General features: G+C 30.6%; 1 long non-coding RNA gene across 3 annotated transcripts in view; it reads right to left on the reverse strand.

Moving 5' to 3' along the window:
* Positions 1 to 5,384, reverse strand: part of LOC143242192 (uncharacterized) — a 15,041-nt gene extending 9,657 nt beyond the window's left edge. For 2 of the 3 annotated variants that reach the window (XR_013022552.1, XR_013022553.1), the window contains exons 1-3: positions 5,229 to 5,384; positions 2,431 to 2,517; positions 130 to 267 (exon numbers count right to left, since the gene is read on the reverse strand). This is a non-coding gene — a long non-coding RNA (uncharacterized LOC143242192). The remainder of the gene's footprint in view (positions 1 to 129; positions 268 to 2,430; positions 2,518 to 5,228) is intronic. The other variant, XR_013022554.1, reaches the window with a different exon arrangement.
* Positions 5,385 to 6,000: the final 616 nt, after the last annotated feature.

Raw genomic sequence — 6,000 nt, forward strand, 5'->3', positions numbered from 1 at the left:
CTTAAAATGCTTCAGTAGTCTAACACTAATAATGCAAACACATAAAACCATACAGTTGATTTAAAAGACCTTTACACTTCACGTTTTAACAGATAATAGATGCATAGATAAAAAAATAAACTACATTACCTTCATCTCTCAAGTCTACATAAATACTCTTCTTTTCACTCTTATTTTCAACATCATCGTGGGAAAACTTGCATTTGTCACCTTTCTTACACTGTTCTTACTTATAAAAAACATACAGTACAGATTTAGGATCAGTTCCTGAAATTAAAATAGTTATATCACCTTTCTGCAAGAGATGAATGTAACTGAACTGTAGCCTTGTTGAGAGTAACAAGATAAAACACTTCAATGATGTGGTGTGTGATTTACATAAAGCAGACTTTGAACACTTGTTTTGATTCACCCTAATAATATCAGTGACTTAACTGTTGAAAACACACAAAAATTATGAAAACTAATTTAATATTAAAGATAGCTATGTACAGTAAAAGAATTCATGCTTTCAGTTAATATGTTCACAATACTTGTACCACACACTTGTTACATAAGTTGTTTTAATTTTTAAAGTTATAAAAACAGATAAAATGTACCAACATGCATTTTTAAAATGTATAAAAATAACATTCAATGAAGTTACAGTAATATAATAGCTTATGCTTTTGTTTTGAATGAGGTGTAGCTATGTAAATAATTTCATTGTACTTATAAAGCCAATTATTGTTGGTTAGTCACAATTATCTACCTGATTTATGTCTCTCTAAGTGTTATAACTGCAGAACTCATATGGAATAAAACTGTATTTCTTTCCAACCACTCCTTAAAAAAATATTTAACTCTCACTGATAAAGAATAAATATTTATAATTACAAGTTGTACATTAGCACAATTTTAGTGCCAGACTTTAAAAAAAAAGCTGAAAAATAAATATTTAGAACCTTAAATGGGTGAAATTGTAAACCTGATGTTCCACATTTTAGAAATTCTTTTATATATGACTAATGCTAAAAAATTCCTAACTTATGGTAGGATTTCAATGTCAGGGAAATGTATCTCTAAAAGTAGAAAGCAAAGAGGTTCCATCTTTAAACACATTTAAGACTACATATCATTATGATGTATTTCAGTTTCTTTATAATACATAAGGTTTAAAAACCATAATAATTCTGGAAAGTATTTTAACTTTTTCTTGAATAACTCAGTTTGAAAGATTCAACTTATGTTATTTGCTATCTCTAAGAAATAATATCTTAAAAACCTTTATGACCTACTTAGACAGCCAGATCATTGACGTACCCAAAGATAATCTGTATTGATAACACTTTATGTAGTAATTCTTAAAAGTCTTCAGTTAACTATAAAATCCTATGTTTTTTAGTACTATTAAACCTCACATTGACATATTCTCATGCTCATTTTACACCACTTCAAAACAAGCAAAAGCAATAATGGGGAAAAAAGAAAAAAATTAAAATCTTTGTATTTATATGTTTACAAAAACATGCCATATCAACATGTAGGAGGAGGGTAAGTGATTAACAATATATCACGTACTTCGTGATGACAAGAAACCAACTTGAAGTGAAAATGTATTTCAGAACAACTGTTGCAATCTCCTCCTTTGTTAATCTGAAGATGACCTAAGAAGGTCAAAACATTGTTTTCAGTTTTATTTTGGTATAACCAGTTGTCCTGAGATACATATCACGTACTTGTTATGTTACTGGAAAGTCACACAACAATAGGAATATACAAATTTCAGAATTTTCTGCTCACACTCTCTATTGAATTACATAGAAATAACTTATGGGAAAGCTTGTCTAATCTAACATTTGTATTAGGTAAAAATAAAATAATAAACCTTTACACTCCATACAAAAATTATACTGCACAACAATTTTTTTTTAATTTTTTGCTTCCTGAAAAGGTTTTGCTGATTGTGGCAGGTATCTGGTGGGTATGCACAAATATAGTTTTGGTTTTGTTTCATAACATAGAAACTTTGAGAAATAGACAGTTTACTGTTTACTGGCAATAACTTATTTAATTGCATTTATGTTTGTAATACACTATTAAGTTCAACATAATTAAAAGTGTTTTGCTCCTGATTTTTGTTTGTATTCAATGTCCTGTGCATCACGTTGCAGTGTCCAACAGTAGTCGGCAAGCATTGACAAATTCCAGTTGCCCTGATATTGTTTTCCCATTGTAGCAAAACTGAAGATTTCAATGAAACTGTACATAATGGGCAAATGTGGATGTGATTTTCATTATCAGCAGCCAAAAATCTATAAGGAACACCCAACAGTGTTCAAGATGCAAAACTTTGTTGTGCAGTGTTATCTAACATTAACTTCATTCTCCACAAGCAAGGAAAGGTGACAGAAAAAAACCTATTTCTTAATATAAAGAGTAGTATTTTACCTTTCTCATCTTTCTGTGTTGTTACAGATTTTAATGTCAAGTTCAGGTCCTCAATTTCCTTCTTTTTCTTCCTACTTGTTGATCTACCTAAGGTAATGTGAGTAGAGTGTGATTACTCTTATATTACCAACAATTTGTTTGAACCTTTGTATCAATAAGTTTAACAAACATTGCATACTATTTCATTGATTAAGTAAACAAATCATGCATTACAAAGATAACTAGAGTTTTAAAATATTCAGAACATATTATCTGATATACGTTCATTAAAAATAAAGAAAATGTGACAGCTGTTAAGATGAAAACTACACTTTATGAAATTGACTTTAATGCAATACTTATAAGATTACTATATGGAAGTATGATTTTACACAGCCTTTCATACTGTTTTTCTTCCTACTTTCCTACAGACAATGTTGATGATAATTATGAAATTACAAAGTGTTAAAGACATGTTAAAAGGTCAACAGAAAATTTTGCAGTTTCAAACACTGGTAAAAGTTAAGGTAGCCTTGGATACCTTGTTTGACTAATATTTTGAATGCTAATGCACTGTCTTCTCATAAGTTTATAAGAACTGACCACACCTTTTCAGCATGATATTAAAGTAGTAAAATGAGATAAATAACACCCAGAATTTGCATTTACCAGACCCAACTTAAATACATCTGATCTATTTAGGATGTGTGTGTTGGTGTGCATCACCACTGAAAATACCCCAAATTAGTCATTTTCTGACCTCAACAAAGTATTTGGTTATTTCAAAATCAGATTTGATACACTAGCCAAAGAACACTATTAAAAAACAGAAACAAGAAACAGTCTCATCTTTACCTGACACACCATCTCATGTGCACCAGACAAAACAATATCACCAAACAAGAAGCATCACAACGTAACTTGAAAAACAATTAGTCAACATGACTGTAATCCATCATTACTACACAACCTGTGTGAGGAAATTAGTCATTCACACAATCAGCAGAACTTCACAAGTAGCATGGAAATTTCTAAGGCAGACATAAAAAGACAGCTTTCTGTGCAAGACGTGAACTGCCTCTAAAAAGATTAATTTTTGATTACTGAATATTGAAGATGGTAATAATTGGACACACAAGTTGATTATTTTCATAAAATTAATTGATTACTTTGCATGAAACAAACTGATGTAATCAATTCTCATAGGTATACAATTGTATTTCATTCTGATTAAGAAATTTTGAAATTTAACCATGAATCTTGCAACAATAAGTTATTTTTTGATCTGGCCTTATGCTGAGCAATATAAATCTAAATCAGATAGTCAAAGTGAGACAAACTTTCTCTGGCAAAACTTGTTTCATATTGTTGGCATATGAGAATAGTTTTGTATCATCAGATTTAATTGTATTTCCAGTCATGTTCATAAGATCATCTGGATCTCTTGGAAGTAACGTAGTACAAAGAATCCTTAATCCTGCCATGCAGAATGCAAGCAATCACCTGCTCTTTTCAAGAGCACTGAAACTTGATGCTTTTCATAGAGCTTCTTGATTTGGAAAGTTTAATGTTGTTGTGGATTCAATACCAAATTGAATCGGCATTGCTCCTGTGCCACGTTGAAATACCACAACAATGTCTTGCGTTTACACTTCAGTTCTTGGATTATCTGCATCATTCATTCAGTGTCACAAACTCCATGGGATCCTCAGAAGTACTGCTACACATTTCATCTTCATCACTCTCCAGTGGAATAGATGAATCAGTCCTTCATTTTCTCTTTCTTCATACTTTTAAATTACCTTGCAGCTCTTTCACACCTGCTTTTTGTGTCATTTTGACCTCTAAGTCTGAACCATTGCATCTACACTGTCACTTTGAACTTACAAGCCACTTTCTTCTTTTCCTGTATTAATGTTACTTTATCAATAGAGGATCAGTACACTTAATCACTGAATGTTGTAGCATGTTGATATCTGTTTTGTAGCCAGCTGGAGATCCAGTTTTCACAAACTGTGTAACAGTTGTCTGTTTTTTGGCCAATGAGATTTTGGTGAAGTCATCAGCCAATAAACAAAATTTCCAGATTGACAGCAAAGTACAATTATCTACCCACCTTGTTTCTGGTCTTGTATCTGAATTTGTTTTAATGAAAAATATTTAGTATTATAAAAATAGTTTTCATAGTTTAAAACTTTCACATAAAGAGTCACTAAAGCAATTAAGTTAAAAGGAAAAGTACTTGTCCTATTGAGTACTCTTCATGATTTACCAGCTGCTGGAAAAGCTTTTTTTCTGATTACGATAGAGCCATAATTCAAAGTAATAGGACATGCACTTATTTCACCATTGCTTTTAAAGTTTAAAAATCGTAAATTTACAATTTATGTTGTCCCTACTTATGAGTTATAAGTAGGAAAAGCTTTTCTGATTACGATAGAGCCACAATTCAAAGTAATAGGACATGCACTTATTTCACCATTGCTTTTAAAGTTTAAAAATCGTAAATTTACAATTTATGTTTTCCCTACTTATGAGTTATATACTAATAATTTCATTTTAAAATGTTGTCAAATCTACTTACATTGAACATAACATTTGTAATAATATTGCAGATACTACTTATAATTAGCATGATCAATTATGTAACTAACTCATTTTTGTATTAACACTCACAGACTGGAATTAGGCTTAGCCGCTACGGTAAATTCAAGGTACAATATATTACTTCAACGTACAAATATTGCACTGGTTACAATTTACATAATTCAGTATTTCAGTACCTATGTATACAACAATAAAATTTAAAATTGTTTTACATTGATATATTTCATTCTTTTGATCAACTTTCTTTCCTGGTTCGTTTGGTTTTTCTTTGGAGACATCACTTCACTAAAATAAAACTATAAAAATTGTCAGTTTTCTGAGTAGTTAGCTATTTGTATGTGTTATCAAGCGACCTCTACAGTTTCGAACAAAGAGTACAACCGAATCTGCAAGAAAGTTCTCGTCATATTAAGAAAATAAGAAAGCATGCGTATGTTTATATTCTTATCATTGTTAGTAGAACAGAACATTTTGTGATATCAGTAGTATTATTAGGTTAAAAGGTGAGAAAGAGGACTTGATTGATATCATAATAGTTGTCTCCAGATCCTAAGATAAGTAATTAATATGATTTTAATCTGTAATTTTGATATTGCATTAGTTTTAGAACTAGCGCTCATACCCACGAAATGTTTAAAGCTAAAATTCAATGTCAGATGCTGATCAAACTCAAAACTGGTAGTAGAGGTAGTTGTAAGTTAATTATTGCAAATACAAATTATAGTTCTTCAAGGTGTGTTTGAGATTGGGATAAATGGCTCATTTATTGTCTGAGTTCACAATATTTTGTGACACAATAACTTGTAAGTTACTCAAAATTTCGAATAGAAAGACTTGCATTCTCAAAGCAGTATATTTTAATTTTAGATTATAACATAGTTTAGTAACAAACTTTTCAAATATTTGTTGGACATCAGTTTGTTTGTTTAGAATTAAGCACAAACTGCACAATGGGCTATCTGTGCTCTGTACACCATGGGCATC

The sequence above is a fragment of the Tachypleus tridentatus genome, unplaced genomic scaffold (assembly GCF_004210375.1).
Source record: "Tachypleus tridentatus isolate NWPU-2018 unplaced genomic scaffold, ASM421037v1 Hic_cluster_2, whole genome shotgun sequence".
Lineage (NCBI taxonomy): Eukaryota > Metazoa > Arthropoda > Merostomata > Xiphosura > Limulidae > Tachypleus > Tachypleus tridentatus.